Consider the following 15,529-nt stretch of genomic DNA (forward strand, 5'->3'; position numbering starts at 1 on the left):
GATTCTTCAAAACTTTTAAATTACATAGAAATATCAACTTATAGTAATTTTTAACAATATAATTTACTTAAGAATTTATCTATAACCTGTAAAAAAATGCTTTAATGTATTTAAATGTTCAGAGAGCTGACAGGATGTGAATTTAAAATATACTCTTTGGCTTTCACTGCCTATGACAAAGGTCAGGACAAATAGAAACCTGTTTAAGAAGCACCTAAGACTGATGACTAGGTCAGAGAGCATGTAGACTATGAAGGATTTACCATGCTACTTCAGTTACAATGGGGTTTGAGAAACTCCCATAAATTAATGCTTGCTCTTACAATGGAGTTTACAATGTTCATAAAGGTATGATGTTTTTGTGAAACTCTATTCAGATTTGCAGATTGAAGGGTGTCCATTGGAAACAATTATAAAATAGGGGTGATTTCAGCTATTATTTGAAAGAATTTCGCCAAGATCCACACAGACAGTGCTCTTTTGTGGGTTGTCAACTTTGAATGCAGGAGGAAACAGATGTGACCTACAAGCAGTTTGCAATTCAAATTACAAAGTGAATTGATTCCAAACTAGGTAGATGCTTGTTTCCCAAGATGGAGTGCTAGTGTGAAAGAGGCATATGAAATAGAAAGAATAGATTGGTAAAGGGGGAAATGCCTGAAGAAATGATGTAGATACTGCACAATATAATTAAAATTCTTTCATAAACTTTCTCAGCACCTCTGGTATAAATAAATGGTAAATACAAATAAGAATTAATAGAATATTTAACATTGTTTTTCTTTAAGCATTTTTGTTGTCTACATTTTTTGGATGCTAGATTTTTTTTTTCTCAATTTAAAAACACTCTCAATTACATATTTATTGGAAAATTATTTAGCCTGGTAGCTTAAATTATGTATTGGTCAGTATTATGAAAATATAACACATAGGGTCATGAAAAAGGGAGAAGAAATGAGGAAGAAGTGGCTAAGATCAAAAGTGTGATATCCTCATCTGTTTCATTCAAAAACCTAAAGCCGCAGGCCTGAAAGAAAAGGATGTGACCTCATCCTGACACTAATCGAAAGTTAAGATGGGACCTTCAAAAAACAAAGCAAAACTGTATTTTATTTAATACACACTTAATAAGTATTAAATCAAACAAACATCTCAAGGAAATATATTTTAAATTTAAGCATTCCACCTTAACGATGCATTCTTTTCTGTTGTGTTCTCATTATACTGACACATTTTTAAGCAAATATGAAATGCATTACTGTTTCACTTACTCTGAGATTTGTATAAATTTATTATTAACCAGTAACTAACTGAGTCATTTTTGAAGAAATCATGTTAAAGTTACAGCTGGCATCATCTTTACTTACTACTTTCACAATTTTCAGTACATCCAATGGGTATTTTCTTGATCTTGACTTACCTATTCATATGTCACTACTTATAACTTTTACTCATCCATGATGTCCAATCCTCATTATTATTATACAGAGGTAACAGTCTAACAGTCAACTTTATTTTGAATTTCAATTGAATGCTCTCCAACTGGATGAATACAAATGAAAATACCTCCTTTTGGTTGCTTCTTACATTAATTAACATACTGTAAGTGGCTGTGTATTTTCCTGGTTCAATTCAATTTTAATTTTCTTTTTGCAACAATATGTTACCTATTTTCTTAGAGAGATTAATTATTTATTTTTCTTCTGCACTGTAAAAAAACGGTTCTATTCAATAAGGGCGACCTCAATTGGGCGCGGAGAATAAAAACGCACATAAATAAAAGCGATCTTCAAAAGGGCGACCTCAATTGAGCGCCGAATAAAGGCGTGCGTAAATAAAGGCGAGCTTCAAAAGGACGACCTCAATTGAGCGCTGAATTAATGCGCGCGCAAATAAAGGAGCGCTTCAAAAGGATGACCTTCGGAGCGAATTAAATTAATTGTCCTTCATTATGCTAATAGACCGCATCTCGAATATCTACGTGGCATTGCACATAATCTACAGCTTCAAGTGTAACTTGCTTTCACCTTTTTATACATTCAGTCATTGCATTAATCTAATTTTCTGTAATTTTGAAAACAACGAAATATAGAGAGCTTTAGAAATAGTTCGTTAGAAGTAGTTCGTTAGAAGTTCATGCATTAATTAATTGGATGTTTTAATATTCTTGCTTTCAACTTTTTATATTTTCAATCATTGCCTTTATCTAATAAATTTTCTGTAATAATTTTGTTGCCTTTATTCGCTGCGCCCAATTGACGTCACCCTTTTGAAGCATTCCTTTATTTATGCGCGCAGTTATTCGGCGCTCAATTGAGGTCATCCTTTTGAAGCGCTCCTTTATTTGTGCGCGCATTTATTCGGCGCTCAATTGAGGTCGTCCTTTTGAAGATCGCTTTTATTTATGTGCGCTTTTATTCTCCGCGCCCAATTGAGGTCGCCCTTTTGAAGGTCGCCTTTATGTGCCCGCCCTTATTGACGGATACCTAAAAAAACAACTTCAAAAATGTTAATTGAACTCGACTTTAAAAGTTAAATGAACTATCAGTTCATTAAAATGTTGAATCAACTTTTAAAAATAATTAAATTCAGTGTTTTTAGCTTTGTGTTTTGGGAATGTTAGAAAGAAAGTTTGGGAAACTTAATAATTTAAATTTATAACTGGTTTTGATACTCCACGATATTGCACATGCTCGTTGCATTCTTTGATGCTCTCATGTTAGGAGCCATAGGGTAATTTCTCGCTAAAGTAAGCATCATTACTTTCTCCATCGCCATTTTCTTCAGTTTCTCGGAGAGAAAAGCACTAATACAAATTCTTTATATATTGAAATGACAAGGCGATATCTTTAGGTTTAATTAGGTATGGTTACATTAATCTGCTTATGTCACATGTTATATAAACAATTTTGATGAATATATATTTAGCATTTAATAAAGACTAAAGTAAAAGTATTCTACATGTCGAGGGTTCGTTCTGTTTGATGTGGTTTTCCCCGTGTATGAAGTTTTAGTTCCAGTTTGTTTTACAGAAACTGGAGTTCCCTGTGTTTATATACACACTCTAGGACAAGAAACAACATTGGTAAATCTTTAAATGAGAAATTTTAAATATAAAAAATTAATAGATTCATTCAGGCTAGGGTTAATTTAACAAGAGAGAGAAGAACAATGTATGGTCAAGATCTTTGGATAAGATAACTGTCCAACAAAGTCTTTTGAAGTTTGTAATGAGTTTTTCAAAACAATGTGGATCTGTCTTAGTGAATTGTTGGTAGGCAGGTTGTAGACGATAGCGACTGGGGCAGTATTTGGTGAGCTCTTGCGAGCGGGCACAGGACCAGGCAGTGTGTATGCTGTGGACTGTAGCAGAGACGAAAGAGACTGGGGCGATGTTTGGTGAGCTCTTGCGAGCGGGCATATGACCAGGCAGTGTTTATGCTTCAAGAGCGAGGGTGGACGCGGCAGGACCATCTAAGAAGAAGCATGTTTGTTGCAGATGTGAATCTCTGTATGCAGCATGTAAAACAGTTTGCGAGGGGTATCCCATGGTCTTAGAGTTGGTGGGTGGGTCTCTGTGAGTTGGCGGGCGTGGCTCCGTCATGCGTATCCCATGGTCTCTGTCTTAGTGAATTGTTGGTGGGCAGGGCTCTGTGAGTTGGCAGGCGTGGCTTTGGCTCTGTCTTGCGTGCTCCATGATTATCTTGCGTGCCTTAGTCGTGCCTTAGTGAATTATATATATGTAGATTGTAGACAAATTGACATTTTCCCAAAACTTGTTTATAAGCGTTACTTTTTCTAGAAATGTCCCTATTTTTGTAAAAATGAACAATAATTCTCAAAACGCAATAAAAGTACGAAAATTTGCAAAATACACATAAAATCGGCACCAATGTATAGAATACAAGTTGTGAATTTTGTGACAGCATTCACATTTTTTGTGAACGTTACTGATTATTTTTAAAAAACCTAGCACTCTTTAAGATTCGACTTGATGACGAAAGAATGATGAAATATGACTTGGGTGAGCAGAAAACGTCTCCGCTTCTGTCGGAAATGCATGCTCACCCTGGCGCGCTCCGGTTTGTACAGTACATCTCGGAGAAGACGAAAAAGATAGATTTCAACTGGCTTTATTTTCTGGGATGAATCCCAACTGCATTTTGGCCAAATTCGGATCGGATCATTACTTTGTTGTTTCTTGACGGTCTCAGGCCTAGCATATTCCAAGGTTATGGAACAGTTTTCCACTGTCGTTGAGATTGGCAGAATCTTCGGGTGTCAAAGTGGGACGCATCTGTTCCGGACTGACTTTTGGGTAGCTCTGTCATCTGAGGGTTATGTTTTTACTATCTTTTTAATATTTAATTTTATTCCATATTTTACATTGCTTTTTGACTTTTGTCTGTGAGGCATTTTATAAATACATTTTTACTTTTACTGTTTCATTTTTAAAATAATGCATAACTTACATAGTGTAAAGTCAACTACGTAACAGCTAAGACAGACAGCAACCCAACATTGATTTTTTTGAAGGTTAATGCCTAATGTGCATTTTATGTATCACATTTTGCCTTTTTGTTTAATCGAAGTCCCTTAGAAAGACATATAAAAAGACCCCCGATTTCTGTAGCCTGGTGCTACAGCTTCTCAAACGGTAGGTATGCATTTCAAAAATAAAAGACCCCAAATATAACATGTCAGTATTGCATGTCATTTTAAAGGTCTTCTTTTGAATAAAAAGGCAAAATATGAGTTGCGAAATGTACTTTAGGAACAGAACTTCAAAAAAAATTGATTTGTGTCTGTTTTATCTTTAACGCAGTTGACTTTGCATTGGTATAAGTTATACACAGGGCCGGATTTACAAAGGGGCCAGAAGAATATCGCCTAGGGGCAATGAAAACTCAAATCCGGGCCTGGTTATGCATTATCTTAAAATGTATTTAAAAAGCAGTAATGGTCACAAAAAATGTAAAGGCTGTCAGAAAATTCACAAGTGCTATTCTACATATTGGTGCCAACTTTGTGTGGTTTGCACCCATTTCTGACCGTTTTCGAACTTTTACTGCGTTTTGAGAACTATTTTTGATTTTTACAAAAACAGGGACATTTCTGTAAAAAAAGGAATGCTTGTAAACAAATTCCCATAGTTGATTTTAACGCTATTGCTCTTTTCGTATTGGAGATTTGAAGCCTAATAGTCCGAATGCCAAACTAACTTTACTACGGTATAAATGCAATATGTGCAGTGGTTCTGTTGCACAAATTTGTACATTTTACTTTCGATTTCTAAGAAAATGTAACATTTCCGCAGATTACTGCCTTTTTAAATTATTAAACCATATTAGTGCTAAGGGAGCAGTTTATACATACTACAAGTACTTTGTGAAATGATATGTATTTTGCAAAGTAATCACAATAGAGAGGAAATATACTCACAATTCTAATATGTAATTAATAGGAAAAGGTACATTTTATAGATGTTTAAGATAAACTGTGATAAAAAGATTCAAAGCCATTTTGTTAAATTTCTGCAGGGAGTCACTTTTGACAGTATTAATTAGTACAAGACAAACTTTTTCCAGAATGCTAGGCATTTGGCTCCTAAGAAATTTTGCCAAATATTTTGCCTGCTCTACCAGCTATGTATTGTCAAGAAAACTGTTTAGATTGTTTTGTTAGGTTTGGAATCCTTTGTAATATACAGTGGTAGGCTGATCCGTGTCTCATTACATTATTGTGAATATATTGCTCCGATTATGTCTAATTTACAATGTAGACTTATATATACATAGTATGTAATAGTACAGTATGAAATTCTATAAGAACCTTGAGCATGGGGAAGGTGCTATATAAATAAGATGTATTATTATTATAGTCATATTAATTAAGTTGTTCTTTTCTCTTGAAAGGGATTAGAATGCAGTGCAAGTTGTGCAAATTTTCACATCCCACAGGAGAGGTTCTCCTTAAACACTACAGACTCCGACACTATCAAGGTAGACAGCGGCCATTTCCCTGCCTTTGTACAGATTGCATTTACTCCTTTAAAACCACTGGGGCATTGAAGTCCCACCTTTCAAGATCACATTCAAGCACTGTTCAGTTTGAAGATAATGCCTCATTTTATTGTCAGTTGTGTGACTTCAAAGATGTCTGTAAACCAGGTATGTACTTTAGCCACATATGGTCACATTTAAATTTGCATGAAACTGTGAGATGCCCTTTTACTAACTGTAACTTCCAAACGAATGTGCTTTCAACATTTAGCTGTCATAAGAGTCGGAAACATAAAAACTACACTATTAATGATTTCTGATTATCATTAATTACTAAAAATAACCAATCAGAAGGGGACCAGGCGATGAATGTCATGGTAGAAATAGACAACACAGAATCAATTGTAGGCAGTGAGTTAGTTCTCGGGGAAAGCAGCTCTGTTATAACTTGTGCAGAGACAGAGGAATTTTCTCACTCAGAGCCCATTGAACATGAAACACTTGAACACAAACTTGCATCATTGCTTCTTTACATGCAAACTGTTTTGCATGTTTCCAAAAGTGCAACACAGCAAATTTTAAGTGAATTTAATGATATTGTGTTAGTTTCAGAATTTACAACTAAACAAGCAATAAATGCAATTCTGAAAAAGTACGAAAAGCATATTAATAATAGTCACATAGAAGAATTATCAAAAGCTATTTCACAAGCTGTTTTGAAGATGAACCCTCTTTTTATAACTACAACAAAGAAAGGCATCTTTTCAACAGACTATAGAAGGAATATATACTTTAAAAAACATTTTTGTGTAATTGAGCCAGTCGAATATCTATATGACAGAGCACACCAAAATACTTTCGTTTATGTATCAATTTTTAAAGTATTTACAGTATTGTTGAACAGAAGTGATGTTTTTGAAAGGGCTGTTTTTCATGAAGAATGTTTACCTGGTCAATACAAGTCTTTTCAAGATGGGAAATATTTTAAGGAGAATAGCCTTTTCAGGGACCAGGAAAAGTGTATTTCTCTTAGAATCTGCATTGATGACTTTGAAATCTGTAATCCTTTGGGAACATCAAAGAAGAAACACAAAATTACTGCTGTTTATTGGGTGATTCCCGTGCTAGTTTGTCCTCAGTTCAGCTTGCAATGTTTGGCAAAAGTAATGATGTGAAAAGATTTGGTTATGACAAATTTCTTGATCCACTGACTAAACATATAAGCACTCTAGAACAGGAAAGTATGTATGTCAATGTGCTCGATGAACATTTAAAAGAAACTGTGCTTTGTGTATGTGCTGACAATCTTGCAGCACACAGCCTTGCTGGCTTTCAGGAAAGCTTTTGTGTAGAGAAGTTGTGTCGATTTTGCCAGGCCAGCAGAGAGGACATACAAAACAAAAATGCTACCTATTTTCTGTTAAGAACAGTTAGGCACCACAACTCTGTTTTGGAACAGCTCAGAGGTGACAATGGCATGTTAAGTTTAAAAGGCGTAAAAAAGGAATGCTGTCTCAGTAAGCACTTGTCATTCTTTCATCCAGTCACTGGGTTTCCACCAGATCTCCTTCATGACCTTTTTGAAGGAATTGTCCCAGTTGAGATTTTCTGCAAGCCTAAAAAATGTAATATCTAAAGGATATTTTACTCTTGATGTTCTGATTAACTCTATCAAATGCTTTCACTACAAAGACACAGATAGAGTGAATCGGCCCCAGACAATTGCCAAATCCAGTTTTGCAAAGGGAACTATAGGTGGCAATGGTCACGAAAACTGGACATTGTTACAATTGCTGCCACTAATGATTGGCAGTTTTATACCTGAGAATGAAGCTTCATGGGAGGTATTGATGGATTTGAAAGACATTGTTGAGCTGGTAGTTTCAGCAAAATTCTCAGAAGCAACTTTGTGTTATCTTGAGTGTAAAATATTAGATCACAGACTGTTACTATTAGAAATGTTTCCTGGGGTGAGATTGCGACCCAAGCACCACTATATTGAACACTACCCTCACTTGATCCGTTGTTTTTGGCCATTAGTGGAACTATGGACCATGAGGTTTGAGGCAAAGCATAGTTTTTTGAAAGGATAGTGCATGATGTTCACAATTTTAAGAACATTATGGTCACCCTGGAAACAAAACATCAACTCATGATGGCCTACTACTTAGATGGCCCAAACCTTTCCCACCACCCTTGAATATACATAATGTTAAAATTGTCAAAACCTCTAGCTTGGAGGTGCCTCTAAGAAATGCAATATGGAAAAAATATCCACACAAACAGTTTACAACTGTAGCTGCAGACATTCACATGCATGGAATTCAATTCACAAAGGGCATGATTTTATCAGCAGGGCAATGTAGTGGCTTGCCAGAATTCTTAAAAGTTATGTGGATTTTAGTTGACTCCAACAGGGTTTCATTCTTGTGCCAAAACCTGGTGTCTTGGTATATAGAACACTATAGGTGTTATGAGGTTGCTGAAAAAACTGCGGTTGAAATCCTTGAGATGGAAGACGTAAATGATTACCATCCCTTGACAGCTTACAGAGTTGGAAGGAGGGCACTGATTTCTCTGAAGAGATCTCTCATTCATTGATTGATGTTTTTATTAAAAGTAAGTAAACACATCTTTAATATTAATAGGACAGTAGTTATTTTGTATTTTGTAAATAAAACTATCAGTTTGAGGTGAGGCCTAATCAAGAGGACTAGAAGCCGCATCCTGAATTTTTTTTCTATTTAAAGTGAGTGGTTCAAAATTGTCTCTGATTCTTTTTAAACGCACTAATGTTATTTATTTTGATAGTTATGAATTAACTATGAAGTCATTAGAGGTATTTTGACAGCATACCAGTGTCTATTATTTTTTTTTTTTGAGAGGATGGGAATTGGGTGAATGACTGCCTTAGTTTAAGTTATTTTCTGACTGTTTATTTCTAAATTAGTTTTTGGCTTGTCGGTTTTATATTTAGCCTTGGAAGTGCTGTTTATCAGTATCATGATTTTCTTGGAGTCACAGCTGCCACAGCTTGTATACATGTTATTCCACACTGTTATAACAATCATGTATTTGAAATATCTTTTTTTTTCCCCCACAGATGTTGCTGCATGTAATTATAGCTCCTAATAATATAAGGAGAGTTCAGGTTTGCTTCGCAGTTAGGAGACCTGGGTTCGCTTCCCGGGTCCTCCCTGCGTGAAGTTTGCATGTTCTCCCTGTGTCTGCGTGGGTTTCCTCCGGGCGCTCCGGTTTCCTCCCATAGTCCAAAGACATGGTTAGGTGGATTGGTGATTCTACTTTGGCCCTAGTGTGTGCTTGGTGTGTGGGTGTGTTTGTATGTGTTCTGCGGTGGATTGGCACCCTGACCGGGATTGGTTCCTGTCTTTTGCCCTGTGTTGGCTGGGATTGCCTCCAGCAGACCCCCATGACCCTATGTTTTGATTCAGCGGGTTGGAAAATGGTTGGATGGAGTTCAGGTTTCAGAAACACCCAAGTCAGTGGATCAGCTAAAAGAAAATCTTAAACAGAAATTGCAGGTGAAAGATGACTTTTTGCTTCAGTTTGAAGATCCTGAATTTGGCCATGAACTTTGCAATTTGACTATTTTATCAGATCTTCCTTCAGATAGGGCAGTATTGAAAATAGTTTGGCATACTCTTGGAAAATCGGAGGAGATATCTTACATATCCTCTCTGGACACTGCTAGTTTATCATCCTCCTCATCCACTAGTTCACACCAGAGTTCCCCATCAGCTCTGCAGATACAACGTGAGAATGCAGAGCAGTGGCCTTGTCTATTCCCCATTCCATCATTTTCTTACAATGTTGAGTTGAGACTTTCCAAAGACAATGATATATTTAGAGAAAATAAAACACTTTTCACTGTACCACGAGGGATGAAAATGGACATCTTAGATAAAATAGCCGAAGCTGTTTTTGCCTATAAGGCCTACCCAAGCACTGAAGAAATAGAATTGGTGGCCATTTCACTAATTGAAAAATTTCCATGTCTTAAAGATGCAGGGTCAGGACAAGGTTATCAAGGGTGGGTTATGAGTCTTAAATATAAATTAGGAAATTACTGCCAAGAAATTACGAGCAGCAGGCTGCACAGAGGTAACAATAAATCAGAAAAGAAAGGCAGAGGAGTGCAAATGTCCTTTCAAAAAAGCAAAAAGAGCTGAAGTGAATTTTCTCCCAGACAACTCAACTGGGAATACTGATGAAACTTTAGAAAAGGAAAGGCAGGCTTTAGAAGAGAAGATGAAGAAGAAACTTCCCAACATGATATTTATTACCTCAAAAATGGAAATTACATTTTCATTACGCAGGTAAGAGATAATGGAGGAAGAGCCCCTGGTTCAGAATGTCAAAAAAGATGGCCTGCACTATTCTTGCAAGAACAGGTAGGTTATATTTTTGTGCCTACAGCATTTCTATTCAAACGTCTCCTGAAACATTTATGCAGTAGGTTATATACGTAAGTACCAAATGTAGCAGTCATTTGAATTAATGAACACCTTTTTGCTACAAAACTAAAAAGACAAACATGTTTTGCCAACAGATATGTGCAGAATTTTACAGAATCACAAGAACTGAGCTAAAGAAAACTTTCTTTTCATCCTTGGATACACATTCGGCAAAGCTGATTAAGTTGTACAGTGCAAGAAAGGGAGTACTTGGCGAGGATATTCAAATCCTTTTGGACAGACTTGATGAACAGGTAATATTTTTGTATTCCTCTAACCTAGAGCTGAAATGGATTCATTGACTTTAAAAATTTTCAGTATTGTAAGATGCAAATCTTATACATTGTTGTGCTATTGCTAACAACACAGCAAAATTGTAAAAAAAAATTTCCTTTTATTTTGTTCCTTTTTTTATTGACTAACCAGACCACTGATGTTCTTGTACATCGAAAACATACAGCTCTTCAAAGACTCCCATTATTTTTGAGGGAGAAGACTGACATTCTGCTGAGGACTTGTCTGGTAATCGATCTTATTGTTTATGTAATGGGAAATTGACAATTAACGATCTAATGTTATCTGATGAATTTTAAAGTATTTTAGATGTTTTCCATACTAACAGTAACATACATGCTTTAAAAAACAAAGATTTGTCTCGAGACAGAAAAGACTGCTAATGGATAGTCTGTATTTATCTCCACATGTTTGTCACATGGTTTTTACTTCTAGTGCAGTATTTCTTATTGCTTTTGGCTAAATCAAGAGAATGGAGTTTTACTTTGGTAGGCATTTTGCTATATTATTGAATCTTATTGTATTGTGTTCTATTTCACAAATTTTCTCTCTTTACTTCAGGAAACAGACCCAGAGGAAAGTTGCACCCAAGGCCTGAAAGTGGGTATCATCATTATTGTTGAGGATGATGTTGCCAATGTCCATTCCAACCCCAATATTGTCAGAACAGGCATTGTACTGGAGGAGCAGATTGTGCGGGATGAGCTGCGTGATCTGCCCAGTGCATTTGCACTCCTGTTTGGCTTACTCTATGTACTAAATATTGACTATCCCAGGGAACTAAAATTTACTTTTGAGACAATTCAAAAGGTGTTTATGAACCTAGGTTCCCAGTGCGCTGCAAGAGTCCAGTCTCTGAAAAACAAACTTCTGCAGTAATCAGAGATGCTGTTTGTCAGTTTTAGTTTAATTATTTCCACATTTATTTCTATTTTGTTTTTATTCCTAAAGTACTCTTTGCATAAGAGAAAAAAAAATACATATGGTTTATAAACAAGTAGTGTGTTTATTCCTGCTGAAAAGAAACGATCATCAGATGTCAGAAAGATTAGGGAAAACAAGTATATTGTTTACGGGAAATTGATAATGGCTCAATGGCCATATGTTGTGTTTTCCTTCTTCTTTCAGTATGGAATAAGTTCCTTGTTCCTTGTGTGTTTCAAAGTGTTGTGAAAGGGTGGCAATAGGTTGCAAAGATGGGGGCTCACTGAGAGTGTACTGGGCAGCAGTCACTCCTGTGTGAGGCATTCAGAGAAGAGAGAACCACATGAGCAGAAACAGAGATCCACTACATGTTAGTGTTACAATGATAGATAGATAGATTGTGTATGTTACACAAATGTGATGGCTATCCCAGAAGGGAAATTATAGGACTGGTGGTGCAAAGTGAAAGAAAGGACCAGGGAAGGCTGGCACAAGGTTACAGGATTACTTGACCGAGACCTGGAAACATATTGCCATGAATTGGCTTTTGGTTGCCAATTAGTGAGTGACTCCTGGGAAATCTAGCAGGGTGGGACAACACTGATCTTTCCTTTCATCGGCAGGTAGCATGCAATTATGCTGTTAAGAAACGGACCATCTAAGGGGGTGTTAGTTGTCCTGGACTTGCTCAGTATCAGAGAACCTGGCTCCAGTGATTTCATGTTATCTACTGTCAGGTGATTCTACAACCTCATGCCTGCCCTCCCAGGTATTCACAACTTCCCTCTAGAAGATCAGGCCTCCATGTCATGTGCTGGGTCTAGGAGAACAAGGCTCATATCGAATTTATGTCCACCCTACTGCATATGCCTCAGTTACCAGAGTGGCATGTTCAAGCCCTCTTCTGCTGGTTTGGTTCTCTTTCTCTTCTTCAAAGTTTATGCAGGAGTTAAAGCTTTCCTGAGCCATGTTAGTGGTGCCCATGTTCCTGACAAGCCCTTGCAAGCATTGCACCCCTTCACTCTGTTCAAAACTGCATTTTACATTTTTAATTCATTATTAATAATTGTTGTTGAACAACATTGACCAAATTTTCCTTTGTTGGGCTAATCTGGGAATAGAAATTTTAACTGAAGAAGATGCCTTTAATTTCTTAGGCATAAATGCTCAGTCTTCTAAACTGTCACACTAAAAAAATGTGACTTTATTTGCTTTTGTTTTGGCTCAAATGTCATTGAGAACCGTATTTTTTTTCCAAAATTGAATTAATGGAATTGATATTTAAAACAGAAATGTGCCTGTATATAAATATAAAACGTGTATAGTATATAAAATCATTTTGCAGTCTTGTTCACTTAATAAATATTTTTTTTCAAACTTTGTGTTGTCATTTTTATTAGATTTCTTTAAACAGTTTTACTTAAATAGTTATTATAAACGCAGAAATTTATGTTGACTTTTTTAAAAATGGAAAAATTAAGCAACCAACTGCATAGTATTTTCAAGTGTACTCAACTAATGGGCATTGAATATGAACTGATAAGAATTATTAAGTTTAAAGCAATTTCTATACACAAAGTTTAATTTGTCTAATAAATTGACACTCATAAAATACCAACACTTAAAATGTTAGGTATGCCGAACTACAGGATATAAGTAGGTTTGACTTAAAATTAAAAGTATATTTGATAACTGCAGACAAGTTTACCGAACTTAAACTTTAAATTAGATTGAACCTTTGTATTACTTACAAAATTGAGTTTATGTGACTAAATTGCCCCAAAGTTGAGATAACTTAAAAAAAGCTTTGCAGCTGGTTGCTTTATTTTTTTTAAGTTTTCTCAAGTTTCATTTTTTTTACAGTGATGTTATTCTTGGTATTATTCCCCTGTTCATCCTAATTTTTAATATCACCCAAACACTTTTTATATCTCCTTGAACATTTTGGACTGTGTTACTTTCAAAATCGGAAGAGTACTTGTAATTTAAAGTCCATGCCATTTTCTTAAAAAAATAATGTTGCTCCAGGGAATTTGTTTTTTTTTTCTGAAACTTGAGCACAGGTCACTGGATTCACTGTTTAACGTTGTCGTTCTTCCATAATTTGATCATTTAAATCAGATTGTATTATTTTGAAAACAATTTGATCATTTAAATTTGATTTTAATATTGTTGATTGTTGTAAAATCAGTTATTTTTACTCCCACAGGTTTAATATTAGTAAGAAAATATTTTAAACAGCACTTGTGATATACACAATTTATTTTTTGCTTCAGTCATTTGAACCTACTATTATCACCAAACATAACATTAACAAATGTAAATGTACTCGTTTTTGTTACTCATTAGCAGTTATATATACAGTATATTGCTTTAATATGACATAACATGTAAGAAACAAACCTTTGTATGGAATAATATGACATTAGAGAAGAGTTGTGACAATAAAAAAGAGCTATTCTTAAATTTTATTAATTTATCCATCCATTTTCTTAATCCTCTTATCCACCATATCGTCCGGGTGCACGCTCTCCTACCACAGTCAAAACATGTGCAGGTTAGATTTTAACCATAGTCTATCTATTTCTCTCTCTCTCTCTCTCTCTCGCTGTGTGTGTGTGTGTGCGTGTGTGCGTGTGTGTGTGTGTGTGTTTGTGTGTTGCGTGGACCAGCGCCCTGTCCAGGTATAGTTCCTGTTTTACGCCCGATAATTATTGGGATAAATTCCAGCGGATCTATGACCATGTTCTAAATGATTTTATTTTTACGCATTCATTTAAAATGTATTGTTTTAAATATTTTCTAAGAGATGTACCCACATCCGTTATTTTAAACAATTTGCATACATAAAAACAAAATTAGTGCTGATCAAATAAATTAGTTAATGACGAGGATGGAGTGCATATTTTAAACGTCACCAAGAGCTTCAATGACTTTCGAAACCAAGGGTAGAAAAAAGCATAGATAATCGGGTTCATTCCAGAGTTCAAATATGCCAGCCAAATTAAAGCATTGTAAGTGAGCGGAGATACAGAAAAAGTTAAAAATTGGTTAATAACTGAAAAAATATAGAATGGTGACCAGCAAGCGATGAAAACGGCAACCACTACACCCAAAGTCTTTGCAGCTTTCCTTTCAGACTTTTTTGGTATATCACTTTTGCTTCCCCCAGTATTGAACTGAGTGGATATTAGTCGTGCATGTCTGCTTGCAATTATATATATATTAATATACAAGGTAATTATAACAGAAAATGGCACCATAAAAGAAACCAAAAGATCAGCTGAAGTCCATGCTTGTTTTAGTGTAACGATGCAGTTGTCGGGACAATAATTCTCACCCGACCCAGAATCGTTAGGCAGATTAAAAAAATACGTTGCACATGCGTAACTCATTGCTAAAAGCCAAATAGAGGCGGTAAAGATGGATACAAGGCGAACAGTCACTTTAGTCGAATATAAAAGTGGGTAGCAAATAGCAAGACTGCGATCAACGGCTATTGCTACAATGTTAAATATGGACGTGTCTGTGAACAAACAAAAACATATCGAATAGATTACACAAAATATGTCTCCAAAATACCAGCATGTTTCTACTGAATGAATAGCCATAAACGGCATAATAAGTAACCCCACCAAAAAATCTGCAAACGCTAAAGAGAGCACAAGTATGTTAGTCGGGGTGTGAAGCTGCTTGAAAAAGACGATGGAAATAATCACCAACAGATTTCCAAACGTTGCAAGTAGTACTCCAGCCGCAGCTATGCAGTAAAGGATCACAGTAACCGAAGTTGCTCGGAGTTCTTTGATGCACAGTACATTGGCTGAATTAAAA

The 15,529-nt window shown here is 35.7% G+C and overlaps 2 long non-coding RNA genes across 2 annotated transcripts in view; both read left to right on the top strand.

Annotated features, from left to right (window-relative positions):
* The window catches only part of LOC127526967 (uncharacterized), a 103,324-nt gene that overhangs the window by 43,696 nt on the left and 44,099 nt on the right, over positions 1 to 15,529 (top strand). The gene's annotated exons all lie outside the window — the stretch shown is intronic.
* Positions 10,676 to 11,459, top strand: LOC127526966 (uncharacterized). Its single transcript, XR_007934332.1, has 3 exons — positions 10,676 to 10,731; positions 10,904 to 10,999; positions 11,333 to 11,459. It is a non-coding gene; the product is annotated as an uncharacterized LOC127526966 (long non-coding RNA).

This window comes from Erpetoichthys calabaricus, chromosome 3 (genome assembly GCF_900747795.2).
Source record: "Erpetoichthys calabaricus chromosome 3, fErpCal1.3, whole genome shotgun sequence".
Taxonomy (NCBI): Eukaryota; Metazoa; Chordata; class Cladistia; order Polypteriformes; family Polypteridae; genus Erpetoichthys; species Erpetoichthys calabaricus.